The 25,835-nt window shown below is 38.5% G+C and overlaps 14 non-coding genes across 14 annotated transcripts; all 14 read right to left on the bottom strand.

Moving 5' to 3' along the window:
- Positions 1-717: 717 nt before the first annotated feature.
- Positions 718-790, bottom strand: TRNAT-UGU (transfer RNA threonine (anticodon UGU)). Its single transcript has one exon. It is a non-coding gene; the product is annotated as a tRNA-Thr (tRNA).
- A 3,149-nt stretch (positions 791-3,939) lies between these two features.
- TRNAT-UGU (transfer RNA threonine (anticodon UGU)) lies at positions 3,940-4,012 on the bottom strand. Its single transcript has one exon. It is a non-coding gene; the product is annotated as a tRNA-Thr (tRNA).
- Positions 4,013-5,549: 1,537 nt separating this feature from the next.
- Positions 5,550-5,622, bottom strand: TRNAT-UGU (transfer RNA threonine (anticodon UGU)). The gene has a single exon. It is a non-coding gene; the product is annotated as a tRNA-Thr (tRNA).
- A 1,538-nt stretch (positions 5,623-7,160) lies between these two features.
- Positions 7,161-7,233, bottom strand: TRNAT-UGU (transfer RNA threonine (anticodon UGU)). The gene has a single exon. It is a non-coding gene; the product is annotated as a tRNA-Thr (tRNA).
- Positions 7,234-8,771: 1,538 nt separating this feature from the next.
- TRNAT-UGU (transfer RNA threonine (anticodon UGU)) lies at positions 8,772-8,844 on the bottom strand. Its single transcript has one exon. It is a non-coding gene; the product is annotated as a tRNA-Thr (tRNA).
- A 1,537-nt stretch (positions 8,845-10,381) lies between these two features.
- Positions 10,382-10,454, bottom strand: TRNAT-UGU (transfer RNA threonine (anticodon UGU)). Its single transcript has one exon. It is a non-coding gene; the product is annotated as a tRNA-Thr (tRNA).
- A 1,537-nt stretch (positions 10,455-11,991) lies between these two features.
- On the bottom strand, positions 11,992-12,064 carry TRNAT-UGU (transfer RNA threonine (anticodon UGU)). Its single transcript has one exon. It is a non-coding gene; the product is annotated as a tRNA-Thr (tRNA).
- Positions 12,065-13,601: 1,537 nt separating this feature from the next.
- TRNAT-UGU (transfer RNA threonine (anticodon UGU)) lies at positions 13,602-13,674 on the bottom strand. Its single transcript has one exon. It is a non-coding gene; the product is annotated as a tRNA-Thr (tRNA).
- Positions 13,675-16,826: 3,152 nt separating this feature from the next.
- Positions 16,827-16,899, bottom strand: TRNAT-UGU (transfer RNA threonine (anticodon UGU)). The gene has a single exon. It is a non-coding gene; the product is annotated as a tRNA-Thr (tRNA).
- Positions 16,900-18,436: 1,537 nt separating this feature from the next.
- Positions 18,437-18,509, bottom strand: TRNAT-UGU (transfer RNA threonine (anticodon UGU)). Its single transcript has one exon. It is a non-coding gene; the product is annotated as a tRNA-Thr (tRNA).
- A 1,537-nt stretch (positions 18,510-20,046) lies between these two features.
- TRNAT-UGU (transfer RNA threonine (anticodon UGU)) lies at positions 20,047-20,119 on the bottom strand. The gene has a single exon. It is a non-coding gene; the product is annotated as a tRNA-Thr (tRNA).
- A 1,538-nt stretch (positions 20,120-21,657) lies between these two features.
- Positions 21,658-21,730, bottom strand: TRNAT-UGU (transfer RNA threonine (anticodon UGU)). Its single transcript has one exon. It is a non-coding gene; the product is annotated as a tRNA-Thr (tRNA).
- A 1,537-nt stretch (positions 21,731-23,267) lies between these two features.
- Positions 23,268-23,340, bottom strand: TRNAT-UGU (transfer RNA threonine (anticodon UGU)). Its single transcript has one exon. It is a non-coding gene; the product is annotated as a tRNA-Thr (tRNA).
- Positions 23,341-24,878: 1,538 nt separating this feature from the next.
- Positions 24,879-24,951, bottom strand: TRNAT-UGU (transfer RNA threonine (anticodon UGU)). The gene has a single exon. It is a non-coding gene; the product is annotated as a tRNA-Thr (tRNA).
- Positions 24,952-25,835: the final 884 nt, after the last annotated feature.

Here is a 25,835-nt window from a genome sequence, read left to right on the forward strand (position 1 = left end):
AAAGATCATCGTAAGCATCAACAAAAAAGGTTTATCTTTTTTGACTAAGCAAGCAACTAAAAGCGCTTCAAAACAATAGACGGGAGAGAAGGCATTGTTCGTCTGATAGTGTGCTCCAAGCATGTGCTAACCTGTGTTAAGGGAATCCTGCAAGTAAAGGTTTGAGTGAGTTGTGCACATGATCTAATGTGAATGGTGTGATCCATTTTGATTAATACAAAAGGTTTTATCTATATTTGTAATTCTGCCTGTAATGACAATCAGATCACTACTAAAAAGCGATTTCTACAGAGCAGAATAATAGGGCTAGGTGGAAAGAGTGAAAACTGCAAGATTTTAATTTCCCAAATCATTAAAATTATTTAAAAATTATGCGTGACATCAAACTTTGATTCAAGCAATAGGTATTGTTCTGATAACACATTCCATTCAAGGTATATCCCACCTGTGTAAAGTGGCATTCAAGGTCTCGCTCCCAGGGTAAGAGCATGCAGTCACAGTGACCTACATGGCGATGAAAATTTTCTGCAACCAGAAGAGAATTGGGTCATGTTAAGAGCTTAATTGTTGAAGTGAGATTAAAGGACTATAAAATCTCGACTTTTTGATTTTGGCATTCAGAGGGCTGTAAAGAGAAAGTGTTGAAAGATGCTTTCTCATAGGCAAAAACCACTTTCAGAAGGTTTGATGTTCACGATAGCCTTTACTAAGAAAATTTGGCCTCAGTGAGAATCGAACTCACGACCCCTGGTTTACAAGACCAGTGCTCTAACCCCTGAGCTATGAAGCCTGCATTTTGAAAGAGTCCCACAATATTTTTGACCAATTCTATATTCCTTTTTCAAAAATCTTAGAATGTCATAAGTAGGAATGAACCCATGCTTCCTGAAAAGATCATGCGGCCATCCTCAAATACACAAGTCGAAAAAATTGCGAAACTCAAAGAAAGTTTGGTCGTGCTAAGAGTCCAATTCTTGGGATGAAATATAAAGCCTGGAGCAGTTTTTCATTCCCTGGTGCAGCACTGCTTTATATTAGTTGAGGATTTAATAGTCAGAGGGTTGAACAGAAAAAGTTTTGAAGGACTTTTTCCTTCCTTGATTCAAATTGCAGGTTTAAAAGCAAAGCGCTCACATCAGCCCAGTATGTGTGCATATCTTTTCTTTTAGTTATGTTCTGATAGAACCCTGTTGAAAAAACCTAAGCAGATTTGAAAGCTGGTAGTAACATCAATTCACCATTAAAAAGCATCTTATGTACTAGAATATTTAGCTTCTTGAGAACAGCCACATTGGTTCTACTAACATGGTTCCAAAACAGCTCTTTTCACCATCAGCCTAGACTAAGATGTTAAGCCCCAGTTCTTAATGCCTCGGTAATCCTCGTGCTGCTTGGCACTGCAATCCTTTTTCTTCATTCTTACCAGAAGGTCTTTTTATTCTGAAAATATTTTCATGTAGCAATTGCTAAAACATCCTGGGTAATATTTAAGCAAAACTGAGCTGCCAGAAGCGGTATTTGAGCCCACAAGTCCAGGAGAGCATACAACCTGAACGTAGTCCCCCAGACCGCTCAACCATTCGGCAGCTTGCAGATTTTGGTGAGATACCAAAGATCATCGTAAGCATCAACAAAAAAGGTTTATCTTTTTTGACTAAGCAAGCAACTAAAAGCGCTTCAAAACAATAGACGGGAGAGAAGGCATTGTTCGTCTGATAGTGTGCTCCAAGCATGTGCTAACCTGTGTTAAGGGAATCCTGCAAGTAAAGGTTTGAGTGAGTTGTGCACATGATCTAATGTGAATGGTGTGATCCATTTTGATTAATACAAAAGGTTTTATCTATATTTGTAATTCTGCCTGTAATGACAATCAGATCACTACTAAAAAGCGATTTCTACAGAGCAGAATAATAGGGCTAGGTGGAAAGAGTGAAAACTGCAAGATTTTAATTTCCCAAATCATTAAAATTATTTAAAAATTATGCGTGACATCAAACTTTGATTCAAGCAATAGGTATTGTTCTGATAACACATTCCATTCAAGGTATATCCCACCTGTGTAAAGTGGCATTCAAGGTCTCGCTCCCAGGGTAAGAGCATGCAGTCACAGTGACCTACATGGCGATGAAAATTTTCTGCAACCAGAAGAGAATTGGGTCATGTTAAGAGCTTAATTGTTGAAGTGAGATTAAAGGACTATAAAATCTCGACTTTTTGATTTTGGCATTCAGAGGGCTGTAAAGAGAAAGTGTTGAAAGATGCTTTCTCATAGGCAAAAACCACTTTCAGAAGGTTTGATGTTCACGATAGCCTTTACTAAGAAAATTTGGCCTCAGTGAGAATCGAACTCACGACCCCTGGTTTACAAGACCAGTGCTCTAACCCCTGAGCACTCTAACCCCTGCATTTTGAAACAGTCCCACAATATTTTTGACCAATTCTATATTCCTTTTTCAAAAATCTTAGAATGTCATAAGTAGGAATGAACCCATGCTTCCTGAAAAGATCATGCGGCCATCCTCAAATACACAAGTCGAAAAAATTGCGAAACTCAAAGAAAGTTTGGTCGTGCTAAGAGTCCAATTCTTGGGATGAAATATAAAGCCTGGAGCAGTTTTTCATTCCCTGGTGCAGCACTGCTTTATATTAGTTGAGGATTTAATAGTCAGAGGGTTGAACAGAAAAAGTTTTGAAGGACTTTTTCCTTCCTTGATTCAAATTGCAGGTTTAAAAGCAAAGCGCTCACATCAGCCCAGTATGTGTGCATATCTTTTCTTTTAGTTATGTTCTGATAGAACCCTGTTGAAAAAACCTAAGCAGATTTGAAAGCTGGTAGTAACATCAATTCACCATTAAAAAGCATCTTATGTACTAGAATATTTAGCTTCTTGAGAACAGCCACATTGGTTCTACTAACATGGTTCCAAAACAGCTCTTTTCACCATCAGCCTAGACTAAGATGTTAAGCCCCAGTTCTTAATGCCTCGGTAATCCTCGTGCTGCTTGGCACTGCAATCCTTTTTCTTCATTCTTACCAGAAGGTCTTTTTATTCTGAAAATATTTTCATGTAGCAATTGCTAAAACATCCTGGGTAATATTTAAGCAAAACTGAGCTGCCAGAAGCGGTATTTGAACCCACAAGTCCAGGAGAGCATACAACCTGAACGTAGTCCCCCAGACCGCTCAACCATTCGGCAGCTTGCAGATTTTGGTGAGATACCAAAGATCATCGTAAGCATCAACAAAAAAGGTTTATCTTTTTTGACTAAGCAAGCAACTAAAAGCGCTTCAAAACAATAGACGGGAGAGAAGGCATTGTTCGTCTGATAGTGTGCTCCAAGCATGTGCTAACCTGTGTTAAGGGAATCCTGCAAGTAAAGGTTTGAGTGAGTTGTGCACATGATCTAATGTGAATGGTGTGATCCATTTTGATTAATACAAAAGGTTTTATCTATATTTGTAATTCTGCCTGTAATGACAATCAGATCACTACTAAAAAGCGATTTCTACAGAGCAGAATAATAGGGCTAGGTGGAAAGAGTGAAAACTGCAAGATTTTAATTTCCCAAATCATTAAAATTATTTAAAAATTATGCGTGACATCAAACTTTGATTCAAGCAATAGGTATTGTTCTGATAACACATTCCATTCAAGGTATATCCCACCTGTGTAAAGTGGCATTCAAGGTCTCGCTCCCAGGGTAAGAGCATGCAGTCACAGTGACCTACATGGCGATGAAAATTTTCTGCAACCAGAAGAGAATTGGGTCATGTTAAGAGCTTAATTGTTGAAGTGAGATTAAAGGACTATAAAATCTCGACTTTTTGATTTTGGCATTCAGAGGGCTGTAAAGAGAAAGTGTTGAAAGATGCTTTCTCATAGGCAAAAACCACTTTCAGAAGGTTTGATGTTCACGATAGCCTTTACTAAGAAAATTTGGCCTCAGTGAGAATCGAACTCACGACCCCTGGTTTACAAGACCAGTGCTCTAACCCCTGAGCTATGAAGCCTGCATTTTGAAAGAGTCCCACAATATTTTTGACCAATTCTATATTCCTTTTTCAAAAATCTTAGAATGTCATAAGTAGGAATGAACCCATGCTTCCTGAAAAGATCATGCGGCCATCCTCAAATACACAAGTCGAAAAAATTGCGAAACTCAAAGAAAGTTTGGTCGTGCTAAGAGTCCAATTCTTGGGATGAAATATAAAGCCTGGAGCAGTTTTTCATTCCCTGGTGCAGCACTGCTTTATATTAGTTGAGGATTTAATAGTCAGAGGGTTGAACAGAAAAAGTTTTGAAGGACTTTTTCCTTCCTTGATTCAAATTGCAGGTTTAAAAGCAAAGCGCTCACATCAGCCCAGTATGTGTGCATATCTTTTCTTTTAGTTATGTTCTGATAGAACCCTGTTGAAAAAACCTAAGCAGATTTGAAAGCTGGTAGTAACATCAATTCACCATTAAAAAGCATCTTATGTACTAGAATATTTAGCTTCTTGAGAACAGCCACATTGGTTCTACTAACATGGTTCCAAAACAGCTCTTTTCACCATCAGCCTAGACTAAGATGTTAAGCCCCAGTTCTTAATGCCTCGGTAATCCTCGTGCTGCTTGGCACTGCAATCCTTTTTCTTCATTCTTACCAGAAGGTCTTTTTATTCTGAAAATATTTTCATGTAGCAATTGCTAAAACATCCTGGGTAATATTTAAGCAAAACTGAGCTGCCAGAAGCGGTATTTGAGCCCACAAGTCCAGGAGAGCATACAACCTGAACGTAGTCCCCCAGACCGCTCAACCATTCGGCAGCTTGCAGATTTTGGTGAGATACCAAAGATCATCGTAAGCATCAACAAAAAAGGTTTATCTTTTTTGACTAAGCAAGCAACTAAAAGCGCTTCAAAACAATAGACGGGAGAGAAGGCATTGTTCGTCTGATAGTGTGCTCCAAGCATGTGCTAACCTGTGTTAAGGGAATCCTGCAAGTAAAGGTTTGAGTGAGTTGTGCACATGATCTAATGTGAATGGTGTGATCCATTTTGATTAATACAAAAGGTTTTATCTATATTTGTAATTCTGCCTGTAATGACAATCAGATCACTACTAAAAAGCGATTTCTACAGAGCAGAATAATAGGGCTAGGTGGAAAGAGTGAAAACTGCAAGATTTTAATTTCCCAAATCATTAAAATTATTTAAAAATTATGCGTGACATCAAACTTTGATTCAAGCAATAGGTATTGTTCTGATAACACATTCCATTCAAGGTATATCCCACCTGTGTAAAGTGGCATTCAAGGTCTCGCTCCCAGGGTAAGAGCATGCAGTCACAGTGACCTACATGGCGATGAAAATTTTCTGCAACCAGAAGAGAATTGGGTCATGTTAAGAGCTTAATTGTTGAAGTGAGATTAAAGGACTATAAAATCTCGACTTTTTGATTTTGGCATTCAGAGGGCTGTAAAGAGAAAGTGTTGAAAGATGCTTTCTCATAGGCAAAAACCACTTTCAGAAGGTTTGATGTTCACGATAGCCTTTACTAAGAAAATTTGGCCTCAGTGAGAATCGAACTCACGACCCCTGGTTTACAAGACCAGTGCTCTAACCCCTGAGCTATGAAGCCTGCATTTTGAAACAGTCCCACAATATTTTTGACCAATTCTATATTCCTTTTTCAAAAATCTTAGAATGTCATAAGTAGGAATGAACCCATGCTTCCTGAAAAGATCATGCGGCCATCCTCAAATACACAAGTCGAAAAAATTGCGAAACTCAAAGAAAGTTTGGTCGTGCTAAGAGTCCAATTCTTGGGATGAAATATAAAGCCTGGAGCAGTTTTTCATTCCCTGGTGCAGCACTGCTTTATATTAGTTGAGGATTTAATAGTCAGAGGGTTGAACAGAAAAAGTTTTGAAGGACTTTTTCCTTCCTTGATTCAAATTGCAGGTTTAAAAGCAAAGCGCTCACATCAGCCCAGTATGTGTGCATATCTTTTCTTTTAGTTATGTTCTGATAGAACCCTGTTGGAAAAAACCTAAGCAGATTTGAAAGCTGGTAGTAACATCAATTCACCATTAAAAAGCATCTTATGTACTAGAATATTTAGCTTCTTGAGAACAGCCACATTGGTTCTACTAACATGGTTCCAAAACAGCTCTTTTCACCATCAGCCTAGACTAAGATGTTAAGCCCCAGTTCTTAATGCCTCGGTAATCCTCGTGCTGCTTGGCACTGCAATCCTTTTTCTTCATTCTTACCAGAAGGTCTTTTTATTCTGAAAATATTTTCATGTAGCAATTGCTAAAACATCCTGGGTAATATTTAAGCAAAACTGAGCTGCCAGAAGCGGTATTTGAGCCCACAAGTCCAGGAGAGCATACAACCTGAACGTAGTCCCCCAGACCGCTCAACCATTCGGCAGCTTGCAGATTTTGGTGAGATACCAAAGATCATCGTAAGCATCAACAAAAAAGGTTTATCTTTTTTGACTAAGCAAGCAACTAAAAGCGCTTCAAAACAATAGACGGGAGAGAAGGCATTGTTCGTCTGATAGTGTGCTCCAAGCATGTGCTAACCTGTGTTAAGGGAATCCTGCAAGTAAAGGTTTGAGTGAGTTGTGCACATGATCTAATGTGAATGGTGTGATCCATTTTGATTAATACAAAAGGTTTTATCTATATTTGTAATTCTGCCTGTAATGACAATCAGATCACTACTAAAAAGCGATTTCTACAGAGCAGAATAATAGGGCTAGGTGGAAAGAGTGAAAACTGCAAGATTTTAATTTCCCAAATCATTAAAATTATTTAAAAATTATGCGTGACATCAAACTTTGATTCAAGCAATAGGTATTGTTCTGATAACACATTCCATTCAAGGTATATCCCACCTGTGTAAAGTGGCATTCAAGGTCTCGCTCCCAGGGTAAGAGCATGCAGTCACAGTGACCTACATGGCGATGAAAATTTTCTGCAACCAGAAGAGAATTGGGTCATGTTAAGAGCTTAATTGTTGAAGTGAGATTAAAGGACTATAAAATCTCGACTTTTTGATTTTGGCATTCAGAGGGCTGTAAAGAGAAAGTGTTGAAAGATGCTTTCTCATAGGCAAAAACCACTTTCAGAAGGTTTGATGTTCACGATAGCCTTTACTAAGAAAATTTGGCCTCAGTGAGAATCGAACTCACGACCCCTGGTTTACAAGACCAGTGCTCTAACCCCTGAGCTATGAAGCCTGCATTTTGAAAGAGTCCCACAATATTTTTGACCAATTCTATATTCCTTTTTCAAAAATCTTAGAATGTCATAAGTAGGAATGAACCCATGCTTCCTGAAAAGATCATGCGGCCATCCTCAAATACACAAGTCGAAAAAATTGCGAAACTCAAAGAAAGTTTGGTCGTGCTAAGAGTCCAATTCTTGGGATGAAATATAAAGCCTGGAGCAGTTTTTCATTCCCTGGTGCAGCACTGCTTTATATTAGTTGAGGATTTAATAGTCAGAGGGTTGAACAGAAAAAGTTTTGAAGGACTTTTTCCTTCCTTGATTCAAATTGCAGGTTTAAAAGCAAAGCGCTCACATCAGCCCAGTATGTGTGCATATCTTTTCTTTTAGTTATGTTCTGATAGAACCCTGTTGGAAAAAACCTAAGCAGATTTGAAAGCTGGTAGTAACATCAATTCACCATTAAAAAGCATCTTATGTACTAGAATATTTAGCTTCTTGAGAACAGCCACATTGGTTCTACTAACATGGTTCCAAAACAGCTCTTTTCACCATCAGCCTAGACTAAGATGTTAAGCCCCAGTTCTTAATGCCTCGGTAATCCTCGTGCTGCTTGGCACTGCAATCCTTTTTCTTCATTCTTACCAGAAGGTCTTTTTATTCTGAAAATATTTTCATGTAGCAATTGCTAAAACATCCTGGGTAATATTTAAGCAAAACTGAGCTGCCAGAAGCGGTATTTGAGCCCACAAGTCCAGGAGAGCATACAACCTGAACGTAGTCCCCCAGACCGCTCAACCATTCAGCAGCTTGCAGATTTTGGTGAGATACCAAAGATCATCGTAAGCATCAACAAAAAAGGTTTATCTTTTTTGACTAAGCAAGCAACTAAAAGCGCTTCAAAACAATAGACGGGAGAGAAGGCATTGTTCGTCTGATAGTGTGCTCCAAGCATGTGCTAACCTGTGTTAAGGGAATCCTGCAAGTAAAGGTTTGAGTGAGTTGTGCACATGATCTAATGTGAATGGTGTGATCCATTTTGATTAATACAAAAGGTTTTATCTATATTTGTAATTCTGCCTGTAATGACAATCAGATCACTACTAAAAAGCGATTTCTACAGAGCAGAATAATAGGGCTAGGTGGAAAGAGTGAAAACTGCAAGATTTTAATTTCCCAAATCATTAAAATTATTTAAAAATGATGCGTGACATCAAACTTTGATTCAAGCAATAGGTATTGTTCTGATAACACATTCCATTCAAGGTATATCCCACCTGTGTAAAGTGGCATTCAAGGTCTCGCTCCCAGGGTAAGAGCATGCAGTCACAGTGACCTACATGGCGATGAAAATTTTCTGCAACCAGAAGAGAATTGGGTCATGTTAAGAGCTTAATTGTTGAAGTGAGATTAAAGGACTATAAAATCTCGACTTTTTGATTTTGGCATTCAGAGGGCTGTAAAGAGAAAGTGTTGAAAGATCCTTTCTCATAGGCAAAAACCACTTTCAGAAGGTTTGATGTTCACGATAGCCTTTACTAAGAAAATTTGGCCTCAGTGAGAATCGAACTCACGACCCCTGGTTTACAAGACCAGTGCTCTAACCCCTGAGCTATGAAGCCTGCATTTTGAAAGAGTCCCACAATATTTTTGACCAATTCTATATTCCTTTTTCAAAAATCTTAGAATGTCATAAGTAGGAATGAACCCATGCTTCCTGAAAAGATCATGCGGCCATCCTCAAATACACAAGTCGAAAAAATTGCGAAACTCAAAGAAAGTTTGGTCGTGCTAAGAGTCCAATTCTTGGGATGAAATATAAAGCCTGGAGCAGTTTTTCATTCCCTGGTGCAGCACTGCTTTATATTAGTTGAGGATTTAATAGTCAGAGGGTTGAACAGAAAAAGTTTTGAAGGACTTTTTCCTTCCTTGATTCAAATTGCAGGTTTAAAAGCAAAGCGCTCACATCAGCCCAGTATGTGTGCATATCTTTTCTTTTAGTTATGTTCTGATAGAACCCTGTTGAAAAAACCTAAGCAGATTTGAAAGCTGGTAGTAACATCAATTCACCATTAAAAAGCATCTTATGTACTAGAATATTTAGCTTCTTGAGAACAGCCACATTGGTTCTACTAACATGGTTCCAAAACAGCTCTTTTCACCATCAGCCTAGACTAAGATGTTAAGCCCCAGTTCTTAATGCCTCGGTAATCCTCGTGCTGCTTGGCACTGCAATCCTTTTTCTTCATTCTTACCAGAAGGTCTTTTTATTCTGAAAATATTTTCATGTAGCAATTGCTAAAACATCCTGGGTAATATTTAAGCAAAACTGAGCTGCCAGAAGCGGTATTTGAGCCCACAAGTCCAGGAGAGCATACAACCTGAACGTAGTCCCCCAGACCGCTCAACCATTCGGCAGCTTGCAGATTTTGGTGAGATACCAAAGATCATCGTAAGCATCAACAAAAAAGGTTTATCTTTTTTGACTAAGCAAGCAACTAAAAGCGCTTCAAAACAATAGACGGGAGAGAAGGCATTGTTCGTCTGATAGTGTGCTCCAAGCATGTGCTAACCTGTGTTAAGGGAATCCTGCAAGTAAAGGTTTGAGTGAGTTGTGCACATGATCTAATGTGAATGGTGTGATCCATTTTGATTAATACAAAAGGTTTTATCTATATTTGTAATTCTGCCTGTAATGACAATCAGATCACTACTAAAAAGCGATTTCTACAGAGCAGAATAATAGGGCTAGGTGGAAAGAGTGAAAACTGCAAGATTTTAATTTCCCAAATCATTAAAATTATTTAAAAATGATGCGTGACATCAAACTTTGATTCAAGCAATAGGTATTGTTCTGATAACACATTCCATTCAAGGTATATCCCACCTGTGTAAAGTGGCATTCAAGGTCTCGCTCCCAGGGTAAGAGCATGCAGTCACAGTGACCTACATGGCGATGAAAATTTTCTGCAACCAGAAGAGAATTGGGTCATGTTAAGAGCTTAATTGTTGAAGTGAGATTAAAGGACTATAAAATCTCGACTTTTTGATTTTGGCATTCAGAGGGCTGTAAAGAGAAAGTGTTGAAAGATCCTTTCTCATAGGCAAAAACCACTTTCAGAAGGTTTGATGTTCACGATAGCCTTTACTAAGAAAATTTGGCCTCAGTGAGAATCGAACTCACGACCCCTGGTTTACAAGACCAGTGCTCTAACCCCTGAGCTATGAAGCCTGCATTTTGAAAGAGTCCCACAATATTTTTGACCAATTCTATATTCCTTTTTCAAAAATCTTAGAATGTCATAAGTAGGAATGAACCCATGCTTCCTGAAAAGATCATGCGGCCATCCTCAAATACACAAGTCGAAAAAATTGCGAAACTCAAAGAAAGTTTGGTCGTGCTAAGAGTCCAATTCTTGGGATGAAATATAAAGCCTGGAGCAGTTTTTCATTCCCTGGTGCAGCACTGCTTTATATTAGTTGAGGATTTAATAGTCAGAGGGTTGAACAGAAAAAGTTTTGAAGGACTTTTTCCTTCCTTGATTCAAATTGCAGGTTTAAAAGCAAAGCGCTCACATCAGCCCAGTATGTGTGCATATCTTTTCTTTTAGTTATGTTCTGATAGAACCCTGTTGAAAAAACCTAAGCAGATTTGAAAGCTGGTAGTAACATCAATTCACCATTAAAAAGCATCTTATGTACTAGAATATTTAGCTTCTTGAGAACAGCCACATTGGTTCTACTAACATGGTTCCAAAACAGCTCTTTTCACCATCAGCCTAGACTAAGATGTTAAGCCCCAGTTCTTAATGCCTCGGTAATCCTCGTGCTGCTTGGCACTGCAATCCTTTTTCTTCATTCTTACCAGAAGGTCTTTTTATTCTGAAAATATTTTCATGTAGCAATTGCTAAAACATCCTGGGTAATATTTAAGCAAAACTGAGCTGCCAGAAGCGGTATTTGAGCCCACAAGTCCAGGAGAGCATACAACCTGAACGTAGTCCCCCAGACCGCTCAACCATTCGGCAGCTTGCAGATTTTGGTGAGATACCAAAGATCATCGTAAGCATCAACAAAAAAGGTTTATCTTTTTTGACTAAGCAAGCAACTAAAAGCGCTTCAAAACAATAGACGGGAGAGAAGGCATTGTTCGTCTGATAGTGTGCTCCAAGCATGTGCTAACCTGTGTTAAGGGAATCCTGCAAGTAAAGGTTTGAGTGAGTTGTGCACATGATCTAATGTGAATGGTGTGATCCATTTTGATTAATACAAAAGGTTTTATCTATATTTGTAATTCTGCCTGTAATGACAATCAGATCACTACTAAAAAGCGATTTCTACAGAGCAGAATAATAGGGCTAGGTGGAAAGAGTGAAAACTGCAAGATTTTAATTTCCCAAATCATTAAAATTATTTAAAAATTATGCGTGACATCAAACTTTGATTCAAGCAATAGGTATTGTTCTGATAACACATTCCATTCAAGGTATATCCCACCTGTGTAAAGTGGCATTCAAGGTCTCGCTCCCAGGGTAAGAGCATGCAGTCACAGTGACCTACATGGCGATGAAAATTTTCTGCAACCAGAAGAGAATTGGGTCATGTTAAGAGCTTAATTGTTGAAGTGAGATTAAAGGACTATAAAATCTCGACTTTTTGATTTTGGCATTCAGAGGGCTGTAAAGAGAAAGTGTTGAAAGATCCTTTCTCATAGGCAAAAACCACTTTCAGAAGGTTTGATGTTCACGATAGCCTTTACTAAGAAAATTTGGCCTCAGTGAGAATCGAACTCACGACCCCTGGTTTACAAGACCAGTGCTCTAACCCCTGAGCTATGAAGCCTGCATTTTGAAAGAGTCCCACAATATTTTTGACCAATTCTATATTCCTTTTTCAAAAATCTTAGAATGTCATAAGTAGGAATGAACCCATGCTTCCTGAAAAGATCATGCGGCCATCCTCAAATACACAAGTCGAAAAAATTGCGAAACTCAAAGAAAGTTTGGTCGTGCTAAGAGTCCAATTCTTGGGATGAAATATAAAGCCTGGAGCAGTTTTTCATTCCCTGGTGCAGCACTGCTTTATATTAGTTGAGGATTTAATAGTCAGAGGGTTGAACAGAAAAAGTTTTGAAGGACTTTTTCCTTCCTTGATTCAAATTGCAGGTTTAAAAGCAAAGCGCTCACATCAGCCCAGTATGTGTGCATATCTTTTCTTTTAGTTATGTTCTGATAGAACCCTGTTGAAAAAACCTAAGCAGATTTGAAAGCTGGTAGTAACATCAATTCACCATTAAAAAGCATCTTATGTACTAGAATATTTAGCTTCTTGAGAACAGCCACATTGGTTCTACTAACATGGTTCCAAAACAGCTCTTTTCACCATCAGCCTAGACTAAGATGTTAAGCCCCAGTTCTTAATGCCTCGGTAATCCTCGTGCTGCTTGGCACTGCAATCCTTTTTCTTCATTCTTACCAGAAGGTCTTTTTATTCTGAAAATATTTTCATGTAGCAATTGCTAAAACATCCTGGGTAATATTTAAGCAAAACTGAGCTGCCAGAAGCGGTATTTGAGCCCACAAGTCCAGGAGAGCATACAACCTGAACGTAGTCCCCCAGACCGCTCAACCATTCGGCAGCTTGCAGATTTTGGTGAGATACCAAAGATCATCGTAAGCATCAACAAAAAAGGTTTATCTTTTTTGACTAAGCAAGCAACTAAAAGCGCTTCAAAACAATAGACGGGAGAGAAGGCATTGTTCGTCTGATAGTGTGCTCCAAGCATGTGCTAACCTGTGTTAAGGGAATCCTGCAAGTAAAGGTTTGAGTGAGTTGTGCACATGATCTAATGTGAATGGTGTGATCCATTTTGATTAATACAAAAGGTTTTATCTATATTTGTAATTCTGCCTGTAATGACAATCAGATCACTACTAAAAAGCGATTTCTACAGAGCAGAATAATAGGGCTAGGTGGAAAGAGTGAAAACTGCAAGATTTTAATTTCCCAAATCATTAAAATTATTTAAAAATTATGCGTGACATCAAACTTTGATTCAAGCAATAGGTATTGTTCTGATAACACATTCCATTCAAGGTATATCCCACCTGTGTAAAGTGGCATTCAAGGTCTCGCTCCCAGGGTAAGAGCATGCAGTCACAGTGACCTACATGGCGATGAAAATTTTCTGCAACCAGAAGAGAATTGGGTCATGTTAAGAGCTTAATTGTTGAAGTGAGATTAAAGGACTATAAAATCTCGACTTTTTGATTTTGGCATTCAGAGGGCTGTAAAGAGAAAGTGTTGAAAGATCCTTTCTCATAGGCAAAAACCACTTTCAGAAGGTTTGATGTTCACGATAGCCTTTACTAAGAAAATTTGGCCTCAGTGAGAATCGAACTCACGACCCCTGGTTTACAAGACCAGTGCTCTAACCCCTGAGCTATGAAGCCTGCATTTTGAAAGAGTCCCACAATATTTTTGACCAATTCTATATTCCTTTTTCAAAAATCTTAGAATGTCATAAGTAGGAATGAACCCATGCTTCCTGAAAAGATCATGCGGCCATCCTCAAATACACAAGTCGAAAAAATTGCGAAACTCAAAGAAAGTTTGGTCGTGCTAAGAGTCCAATTCTTGGGATGAAATATAAAGCCTGGAGCAGTTTTTCATTCCCTGGTGCAGCACTGCTTTATATTAGTTGAGGATTTAATAGTCAGAGGGTTGAACAGAAAAAGTTTTGAAGGACTTTTTCCTTCCTTGATTCAAATTGCAGGTTTAAAAGCAAAGCGCTCACATCAGCCCAGTATGTGTGCATATCTTTTCTTTTAGTTATGTTCTGATAGAACCCTGTTGAAAAAACCTAAGCAGATTTGAAAGCTGGTAGTAACATCAATTCACCATTAAAAAGCATCTTATGTACTAGAATATTTAGCTTCTTGAGAACAGCCACATTGGTTCTACTAACATGGTTCCAAAACAGCTCTTTTCACCATCAGCCTAGACTAAGATGTTAAGCCCCAGTTCTTAATGCCTCGGTAATCCTCGTGCTGCTTGGCACTGCAATCCTTTTTCTTCATTCTTACCAGAAGGTCTTTTTATTCTGAAAATATTTTCATGTAGCAATTGCTAAAACATCCTGGGTAATATTTAAGCAAAACTGAGCTGCCAGAAGCGGTATTTGAGCCCACAAGTCCAGGAGAGCATACAACCTGAACATAGTCCCCCAGACCGCTCAACCATTCGGCAGCTTGCAGATTTTGGTGAGATACCAAAGATCATCGTAAGCATCAACAAAAAAGGTTTATCTTTTTTGACTAAGCAAGCAACTAAAAGCGCTTCAAAACAATAGACGGGAGAGAAGGCATTGTTCGTCTGATAGTGTGCTCCAAGCATGTGCTAACCTGTGTTAAGGGAATCCTGCAAGTAAAGGTTTGAGTGAGTTGTGCACATGATCTAATGTGAATGGTGTGATCCATTTTGATTAATACAAAAGGTTTTATCTATATTTGTAATTCTGCCTGTAATGACAATCAGATCACTACTAAAAAGCGATTTCTACAGAGCAGAATAATAGGGCTAGGTGGAAAGAGTGAAAACTGCAAGATTTTAATTTCCCAAATCATTAAAATTATTTAAAAATTATGCGTGACATCAAACTTTGATTCAAGCAATAGGTATTGTTCTGATAACACATTCCATTCAAGGTATATCCCACCTGTGTAAAGTGGCATTCAAGGTCTCGCTCCCAGGGTAAGAGCATGCAGTCACAGTGACCTACATGGCGATGAAAATTTTCTGCAACCAGAAGAGAATTGGGTCATGTTAAGAGCTTAATTGTTGAAGTGAGATTAAAGGACTATAAAATCTCGACTTTTTGATTTTGGCATTCAGAGGGCTGTAAAGAGAAAGTGTTGAAAGATCCTTTCTCATAGGCAAAAACCACTTTCAGAAGGTTTGATGTTCACGATAGCCTTTACTAAGAAAATTTGGCCTCAGTGAGAATCGAACTCACGACCCCTGGTTTACAAGACCAGTGCATGAGTCTAACCCCTGAGCTATGAAGCCTGCATTTTGAAAGAGTCCCACAATATTTTTGACCAATTCTATATTCCTTTTTCAAAAATCTTAGAATGTCATAAGTAGGAATGAACCCATGCTTCCTGAAAAGATCATGCGGCCATCCTCAAATACACAAGTCGAAAAAATTGCGAAACTCAAAGAAAGTTTGGTCGTGCTAAGAGTCCAATTCTTGGGATGAAATATAAAGCCTGGAGCAGTTTTTCATTCCCTGGTGCAGCACTGCTTTATATTAGTTGAGGATTTAATAGTCAGAGGGTTGAACAGAAAAAGTTTTGAAGGACTTTTTCCTTCCTTGATTCAAATTGCAGGTTTAAAAGCAAAGCGCTCACATCAGCCCAGTATGTGTGCATATCTTTTCTTTTAGTTATGTTCTGATAGAACCCTGTTGAAAAAACCTAAGCAGATTTGAAAGCTGGTAGTAACATCAATTCACCATTAAAAAGCATCTTATGTACTAGAATATTTAGCTTCTTGAGAACAGCCACATTGGTTCTACTAACATGGTTCCAAAACAGCTCTTTTCACCATCAGCCTAGACTAAGATGTTAAGCCCCAGTTCTTAATGCCTCGGTAATCCTCGTGCTGCTTGGCACTGCAATCCTTTTTCTTCATTCTTACCAGAAGGTCTTTTTATTCTGAAAATATTTTCATGTAGCAATTGCTAAAACATCCTGGGTAATATTTAAGCAAAACTGAGCTGCCAGAAGCGGTATTTGAGCCCACAAGTCCAGGAGAGCATACAACCTGAACGTAGTCCCCCAGACCGCTCAACCATTCGGCAGCTTGCAGATTTTGGTGAGATACCAAAGATCATCGTAAGCATCAACAAAAAAGGTTTATCTTTTTTGACTAAGCAAGCAACTAAAAGCGCTTCAAAACAATAGACGGGAGAGAAGGCATTGTTCGTCTGATAGTGTGCTCCAAGCATGTGCTAACCTGTGTTAAGGGAATCCTGCAAGTAAAGGTTTGAGTGAGTTGTGCACATGATCTAATGTGAATGGTGTGATCCATTTTGATTAATACAAAAGGTTTTATCTATATTTGTAATTCTGCCTGTAATGACAATCAGATCACTACTAAAAAGCGATTTCTACAGAGCAGAATAATAGGGCTAGGTGGAAAGAGTGAAAACTGCAAGATTTTAATTTCCCAAATCATTAAAATTATTTAAAAATTATGCGTGACATCAAACTTTGATTCAAGCAATAGGTATTGTTCTGATAACACATTCCATTCAAGGTATATCCCACCTGTGTAAAGTGGCATTCAAGGTCTCGCTCCCAGGGTAAGAGCATGCAGTCACAGTGACCTACATGGCGATGAAAATTTTCTGCAACCAGAAGAGAATTGGGTCATGTTAAGAGCTTAATTGTTGAAGTGAGATTAAAGGACTATAAAATCTCGACTTTTTGATTTTGGCATTCAGAGGGCTGTAAAGAGAAAGTGTTGAAAGATCCTTTCTCATAGGCAAAAACCACTTTCAGAAGGTTTGATGTTCACGATAGCCTTTACTAAGAAAATTTGGCCTCAGTGAGAATCGAACTCACGACCCCTGGTTTACAAGACCAGTGCTCTAACCCCTGAGCTATGAAGCCTGCATTTTGAAAGAGTCCCACAATATTTTTGACCAATTCTATATTCCTTTTTCAAAAATCTTAGAATGTCATAAGTAGGAATGAACCCATGCTTCCTGAAAAGATCATGCGGCCATCCTCAAATACACAAGTCGAAAAAATTGCGAAACTCAAAGAAAGTTTGGTCGTGCTAAGAGTCCAATTCTTGGGATGAAATATAAAGCCTGGAGCAGTTTTTCATTCCCTGGTGCAGCACTGCTTTATATTAGTTGAGGATTTAATAGTCAGAGGGTTGAACAGAAAAAGTTTTGAAGGACTTTTTCCTTCCTTGATTCAAATTGCAGGTTTAAAAGCAAAGCGCTCACATCAGCCCAGTATGTGTGCATATCTTTTCTTTTAGTTATGTTCTGATAGAACCCTGTTGAAAAAACCTAAGCAGATTTGAAAGCTGGTAGTAACATCAATTCACCATTAAAAAGCATCTTATGTACTAGAATATTTAGCTTCTTGAGAACAGCCACATTGGTTCTACTAACATGGTTCCAAAACAGCTCTTTTCACCATCAGCCTAGACTAAGATGTTAAGCCCCAGTTCTTAATGCCTCGGTAATCCTCGTGCTGCTTGGCACTGCAATCCTTTTTCTTCATTCTTACCAGAAGGTCTTTTTATTCTGAAAATATTTTCATGTAGCAATTGCTAAAACATCCTGGGTAATATTTAAGCAAAACTGAGCTGCCAGAAGCGGTATTTGAACCCACAAGTCCAGGAGAGCATACAACCTGAACGTAGTCCCCCAGACCGCTCAACCATTCGGCAGCTTGCAGATTTTGGTGAGATACCAAAGATCATCGTAAGCATCAACAAAAAAGGTTTATCTTTTTTGACTAAGCAAGCAACTAAAAGCGCTTCAAAACAATAGACGGGAGAGAAGGCATTGTTCGTCTGATAGTGTGCTCCAAGCATGTGCTAACCTGTGTTAAGGGAATCCTGCAAGTAAAGGTTTGAGTGAGTTGTGCACATGATCTAATGTGAATGGTGTGATCCATTTTGATTAATACAAAAGGTTTTATCTATATTTGTAATTCTGCCTGTAATGACAATCAGATCACTACTAAAAAGCGATTTCTACAGAGCAGAATAATAGGGCTAGGTGGAAAGAGTGAAAACTGCAAGATTTTAATTTCCCAAATCATTAAAATTATTTAAAAATGATGCGTGACATCAAACTTTGATTCAAGCAATAGGTATTGTTCTGATAACACATTCCATTCAAGGTATATCCCACCTGTGTAAAGTGGCATTCAAGGTCTCGCTCCCAGGGTAAGAGCATGCAGTCACAGTGACCTACATGGCGATGAAAATTTTCTGCAACCAGAAGAGAATTGGGTCATGTTAAGAGCTTAATTGTTGAAGTGAGATTAAAGGACTATAAAATCTCGACTTTTTGATTTTGGCATTCAGAGGGCTGTAAAGAGAAAGTGTTGAAAGATGCTTTCTCATAGGCAAAAACCACTTTCAGAAGGTTTGATGTTCACGATAGCCTTTACTAAGAAAATTTGGCCTCAGTGAGAATCGAACTCACGACCCCTGGTTTACAAGACCAGTGCTCTAACCCCTGAGCTATGAAGCCTGCATTTTGAAAGAGTCCCACAATATTTTTGACCAATTCTATATTCCTTTTTCAAAAATCTTAGAATGTCATAAGTAGGAATGAACCCATGCTTCCTGAAAAGATCATGCGGCCATCCTCAAATACACAAGTCGAAAAAATTGCGAAACTCAAAGAAAGTTTGGTCGTGCTAAGAGTCCAATTCTTGGGATGAAATATAAAGCCTGGAGCAGTTTTTCATTCCCTGGTGCAGCACTGCTTTATATTAGTTGAGGATTTAATAGTCAGAGGGTTGAACAGAAAAAGTTTTGAAGGACTTTTTCCTTCCTTGATTCAAATTGCAGGTTTAAAAGCAAAGCGCTCACATCAGCCCAGTATGTGTGCATATCTTTTCTTTTAGTTATGTTCTGATAGAACCCTGTTGAAAAAACCTAAGCAGATTTGAAAGCTGGTAGTAACATCAATTCACCATTAAAAAGCATCTTATGTACTAGAATATTTAGCTTCTTGAGAACAGCCACATTGGTTCTACTAACATGGTTCCAAAACAGCTCTTTTCACCATCAGCCTAGACTAAGATGTTAAGCCCCAGTTCTTAATGCCTCGGTAATCCTCGTGCTGCTTGGCACTACAATCCTTTTTCTTCATTCTTACCAGAAGGTCTTTTTATTCTGAAAATATTTTCATGTAGCAATTGCTAAAACATCCTGGGTAATATTTAAGCAAAACTGAGCTGCCAGAAGCGGTTTTTGAACCCACAAGTCCATGAGAGCATACAACCTGAACGTAGTCCCCCAGACCGCTCAACCATTCGGCAGCTTGCAGATTTTGGTGAGATACCAAAGATCATCGTAAGCATCAACAAAAAAGGTTTATCTTTTTTGACTAAGCAAGCAACTAAAAGCGCTTCAAAACAATAGACGGGAGAGAAGGCATTGTTCGTCTGATAGTGTGCTCCAAGCATGTGCTAACCTGTGTTAAGGGAATCCTGCAAGTAAAGGTTTGAGTGAGTTGTGCACATGATCTAATGTGAATGGTGTGATCCATTTTGATTAATACAAAAGGTTTTATCTATATTTGTAATTCTGCCTGTAATGACAATCAGATCACTACTAAAAAGCGATTTCTACAGAGCAGAATAATAGGGCTAGGTGGAAAGAGTGAAAACTGCAAGATTTTAATTTCCCAAATCATTAAAATTATTTAAAAATTATGCGTGACATCAAACTTTGATTCAAGCAATAGGTATTGTTCTGATAACACATTCCATTCAAGGTATATCCCACCTGTGTAAAGTGGCATTCAAGGTCTCGCTCCCAGGGTAAGAGCATGCAGTCACAGTGACCTACATGGCGATGAAAATTTTCTGCAACCAGAAGAGAATTGGGTCATGTTAAGAGCTTAATTGTTGAAGTGAGATTAAAGGACTATAAAATCTCGACTTTTTGATTTTGGCATTCAGAGGGCTGTAAAGAGAAAGTGTTGAAAGATCCTTTCTCATAGGCAAAAACCACTTTCAGAAGGTTTGATGTTCACGATAGCCTTTACTAAGAAAATTTGGCCTCAGTGAGAATCGAACTCACGACCCCTGGTTTACAAGACCAGTGCTCTAACCCCTGAGCTATGAAGCCTGCATTTCGAAAGAGTCCCACAATATTTTTGACCAATTCTATATTCCTTTTTCAAAAATCTTAGAATGTCATAAGTAGGAATGAACCCATGCTTCCTGAAAAGATCATGCGGCCATCCTCAAATACACAAGTCGAAAAAATTGCGAAACTCAAAGAAAGTTTGGTCGTGCTAAGAGTCCAATTCTTGGGATGAAATATAAAGCCTGGAGCAGTTTTTCATTCCCTGGTGCAGCACTGCTTTATATTAGTTGAGGATTTAATAGTCAGAGGGTTGAACAGAAAAAGTTTTGAAGGACTTTTTCCTTCCTTGATTCAAATTGCAGGTTTAAAAGCAAAGCGCTCACATCAGCCCAGTATGTGTGCATATCTTTTCTTTTAGTTATGTTCTGATAGAACCCTGTTGAAAAAACCTAAGCAGATTTGAAAGCTGGTAGTAACATCAATTCACCATTAAAAAGCATCTTATGTACTAGAATATTTAGCTTCTTGAGAACAGCCACATTGGTTCTACTAACATGGTTCCAAAACAGCTCTTTTCACCATCAGCCTAGACTAAGATGTTAAGCCCCAGTTCTTAATGCCTCGGTAATCCTCGTGCTGCTTGGCACTGCAATCCTTTTTCTTCATTCTTACCAGAAGGTCTTTTTATTCTGAAAATATTTTCATGTAGCAATTGCTAAAACATCCTGGGTAATATTTAAGCAAAACTGAGCTGCCAGAAGCGGTATTTGAACCCACAAGTCCAGGAGAGCATACAACCTGAACGTAGTCCCCCAGACCGCTCAACCATTCGGCAGCTTGCAGATTTTGGTGAGATACCAAAGATCATCGTAAGCATCAACAAAAAAGGTTTATCTTTTTTGACTAAGCAAGCAACTAAAAGCGCTTCAAAACAATAGACGGGAGAGAAGGCATTGTTCGTCTGATAGTGTGCTCCAAGCATGTGCTAACCTGTGTTAAGGGAATCCTGCAAGTAAAGGTTTGAGTGAGTTGTGCACATGATCTAATGTGAATGGTGTAATCCATTTTGATTAATACAAAAGGTTTTATCTATATTTGTAATTCTGCCTGTAATGACAATCAGATCACTACTAAAAAGCGATTTCTACAGAGCAGAATAATAGGGCTAGGTGGAAAGAGTGAAAACTGCAAGATTTTAATTTCCCAAATCATTAAAATTATTTAAAAATTATGCGTGACATCAAACTTTGATTCAAGCAATAGGTATTGTTCTGATAACACATTCCATTCAAGGTATATCCCACCTGTGTAAAGTGGCATTCAAGGTCTCGCTCCCAGGGTAAGAGCATGCAGTCACAGTGACCTACATGGCGATGAAAATTTTCTGCAACCAGAAGAGAATTGGGTCATGTTAAGAGCTTAATTGTTGAAGTGAGATTAAAGGACTATAAAATCTCGACTTTTTGATTTTTTGCATTCAGAGGGCTGTAAAGAGAAAGTGTTGAAAGATCCTTTCTCATAGGCAAAAACCACTTTCAGAAGGTTTGATGTTCACGATAGCCTTTACTAAGAAAATTTGGCCTCAGTGAGAATCGAACTCACGACCCCTGGTTTACAAGACCAGTGCTCTAACCCCTGAGCTATGAAGCCTGCATTTCGAAAGAGTCCCACAATATTTTTGACCAATTCTATATTCCTTTTTCAAAAATCTTAGAATGTCATAAGTAGGAATGAACCCATGCTTCCTGAAAAGATCATGCGGCCATCCTCAAATACACAAGTCGAAAAAATTGCGAAACTCAAAGAAAGTTTGGTCGTGCTAAGAGTCCAATTCTTGGGATGAAATATAAAGCCTGGAGCAGTTTTTCATTCCCTGGTGCAGCACTGCTTTATATTAGTTGAGGATTTAATAGTCAGAGGGTTGAACAGAAAAAGTTTTGAAGGACTTTTTCCTTCCTTGATTCAAATTGCAGGTTTAAAAGCAAAGCGCTCACATCAGCCCAGTATGTGTGCATATCTTTTCTTTTAGTTATGTTCTGATAGAACCCTGTTGAAAAAACCTAAGCAGATTTGAAAGCTGGTAGTAACATCAATTCACCATTAAAAAGCATCTTATGTACTAGAATATTTAGCTTCTTGAGAACAGCCACATTGGTTCTACTAACATGGTTCCAAAACAGCTCTTTTCACCATCAGCCTAGACTAAGATGTTAAGCCCCAGTTCTTAATGCCTCGGTAATCCTCGTGCTGCTTGGCACAACAATCCTTTTTCTTCATTCTTACCAGAAGGTCTTTTTATTCTGAAAATATTTTCATGTAGCAATTGCTAAAACATCCTGGGTAATATTTAAGCAAAACTGAGCTGCCAGAAGCGGTATTTGAGCCCACAAGTCCATGAGAGCATACAACCTGAACGTAGTCCCCCAGACCGCTCAACCATTCGGCAGCTTGCAGATTTTGGTGAGATACCAAAGATCATCGTAAGCATCAACAAAAAAGGTTTATCTTTTTTGACTAAGCAAGCAACTAAAAGCGCTTCAAAACAATAGACGGGAGAGAAGGCATTGTTCGTCTGATAGTGTGCTCCAAGCATGTGCTAACCTGTGTTAAGGGAATCCTGCAAGTAAAGGTTTGAGTGAGTTGTGCACATGATCTAATGTGAATGGTGTGATCCATTTTGATTAATACAAAAGGTTTTATCTATATTTGTAATTCTGCCTGTAATGACAATCAGATCACTACTAAAAAGCGATTTCTACAGAGCAGAATAATAGGGCTAGGTGGAAAGAGTGAAAACTGCAAGATTTTAATTTCCCAAATCATTAAAATTATTTAAAAATTATGCGTGACATCAAACTTTGATTCAAGCAATAGGTATTGTTCTGATAACACATTCCATTCAAGGTATATCCCACCTGTGTAAAGTGGCATTCAAGGTCTCGCTCCCAGGGTAAGAGCATGCAGTCACAGTGACCTACATGGCGATGAAAATTTTCTGCAACCAGAAGAGAATTGGGTCATGTTAAGAGCTTAATTGTTGAAGTGAGATTAAAGGACTATAAAATCTCGACTTTTTGATTTTGGCATTCAGAGGGCTGTAAAGAGAAAGTGTTGAAAGATCCTTTCTCATAGGCAAAAACCACTTTCAGAAGGTTTGATGTTCACGATAGCCTTTACTAAGAAAATTTGGCCTCAGTGAGAATCGAACTCACGACCCCTGGTTTACAAGACCAGTGCTCTAACCCCTGAGCTATGAAGCCTGCATTTCGAAAGAGTCCCACAATATTTTTGACCAATTCTATATTCCTTTTTCAAAAATCTTAGAATGTCATAAGTAGGAATGAACCCATGCTTCCTGAAAAGATCATGCGGCCATCCTCAAATACACAAGTCGAAAAAATTGCGAAACTCAAAGAAAGTTTGGTCGTGCTAAGAGTCCAATTCTTGGGATGAAATATAAAGCCTGGAGCAGTTTTTCATTCCCTGGTGCAGCACTGCTTTATATTAGTTGAGGATTTAATAGTCAGAGGGTTGAACAGAAAAAGTTTTGAAGGACTTTTTCCTTCCTTGATTCAAATTGCAGGTTTAAAAGCAAAGCGCTCACATCAGCCCAGTATGTGTGCATATCTTTTCTTTTAGTTATGTTCTGATAGAACCCTGTTGAAAAAACCTAAGCAGATTTGAAAGCTGGTAGTAACATCAATTCACCATTAAAAAGCATCTTATGTACTAGAATATTTAGCTTCTTGAGAACAGCCACATTGGTTCTACTAACATGGTTCCAAAACAGCTCTTTTCACCATCAGCCTAGACTAAGATGTTAAGCCCCAGTTCTTAATGCCTCGGTAATCCTCGTGCTGCTTGGCACTGCAATCCTTTTTCTTCATTCTTACCAGAAGGTCTTTTTATTCTGAAAATATTTTCATGTAGCAATTGCTAAAACATCCTGGGTAATATTTAAGCAAAACTGAGCTGCCAGAAGCGGTATTTGAACCCACAAGTCCAGGAGAGCATACAACCTGAACGTAGTCCCCCAGACCGCTCAACCATTCGGCAGCTTGCAGATTTTGGTGAGATACCAAAGATCATCGTAAGCATCAACAAAAAAGGTTTATCTTTTTTGACTAAGCAAGCAACTAAAAGCGCTTCAAAACAATAGACGGGAGAGAAGGCATTGTTCGTCTGATAGTGTGCTCCAAGCATGTGCTAACCTGTGTTAAGGGAATCCTGCAAGTAAAGGTTTGAGTGAGTTGTGCACATGATCTAATGTGAATGGTGTAATCCATTTTGATTAATACAAAAGGTTTTATCTATATTTGTAATTCTGCCTGTAATGACAATCAGATCACTACTAAAAAGCGATTTCTACAGAGCAGAATAATAGGGCTAGGTGGAAAGAGTGAAAACTGCAAGATTTTAATTTCCCAAATCATTAAAATTATTTAAAAATTATGCGTGACATCAAACTTTGATTCAAGCAATAGGTATTGTTCTGATAACACATTCCATTCAAGGTATATCCCACCTGTGTAAAGTGGCATTCAAGGTCTCGCTCCCAGGGTAAGAGCATGCAGTCACAGTGACCTACATGGCGATGAAAATTTTCTGCAACCAGAAGAGAATTGGGTCATGTTAAGAGCTTAATTGTTGAAGTGAGATTAAAGGACTATAAAATCTCGACTTTTTGATTTTTTGCATTCAGAGGGCTGTAAAGAGAAAGTGTTGAAAGATCCTTTCTCATAGGCAAAAACCACTTTCAGAAGGTTTGATGTTCACGATAGCCTTTACTAAGAAAATTTGGCCTCAGTGAGAATCGAACTCACGACCCCTGGTTTACAAGACCAGTGCTCTAACCCCTGAGCTATGAAGCCTGCATTTCGAAAGAGTCCCACAATATTTTTGACCAATTCTATATTCCTTTTTCAAAAATCTTAGAATGTCATAAGTAGGAATGAACCCATGCTTCCTGAAAAGATCATGCGGCCATCCTCAAATACACAAGTCGAAAAAATTGCGAAACTCAAAGAAAGTTTGGTCGTGCTAAGAGTCCAATTCTTGGGATGAAATATAAAGCCTGGAGCAGTTTTTCATTCCCTGGTGCAGCACTGCTTTATATTAGTTGAGGATTTAATAGTCAGAGGGTTGAACAGAAAAAGTTTTGAAGGACTTTTTCCTTCCTTGATTCAAATTGCAGGTTTAAAAGCAAAGCGCTCACATCAGCCCAGTATGTGTGCATATCTTTTCTTTTAGTTATGTTCTGATAGAACCCTGTTGAAAAAACCTAAGCAGATTTGAAAGCTGGTAGTAACATCAATTCACCATTAAAAAGCATCTTATGTACTAGAATATTTAGCTTCTTGAGAACAGCCACATTGGTTCTACTAACATGGTTCCAAAACAGCTCTTTTCACCATCAGCCTAGACTAAGATGTTAAGCCCCAGTTCTTAATGCCTCGGTAATCCTCGTGCTGCTTGGCACAACAATCCTTTTTCTTCATTCTTACCAGAAGGTCTTTTTATTCTGAAAATATTTTCATGTAGCAATTGCTAAAACATCCTGGGTAATATTTAAGCAAAACTGAGCTGCCAGAAGCGGTATTTGAGCCCACAAGTCCATGAGAGCATACAACCTGAACGTAGTCCCCCAGACCGCTCAACCATTCGGCAGCTTGCAGATTTTGGTGAGATACCAAAGATCATCGTAAGCATCAACAAAAAAGGTTTATCTTTTTTGACTAAGCAAGCAACTAAAAGC

The sequence above is a fragment of the Eleutherodactylus coqui genome, chromosome 7 (genome assembly GCF_035609145.1).
Source record: "Eleutherodactylus coqui strain aEleCoq1 chromosome 7, aEleCoq1.hap1, whole genome shotgun sequence".
NCBI classification, from domain to species: domain Eukaryota; kingdom Metazoa; phylum Chordata; class Amphibia; order Anura; family Eleutherodactylidae; genus Eleutherodactylus; species Eleutherodactylus coqui.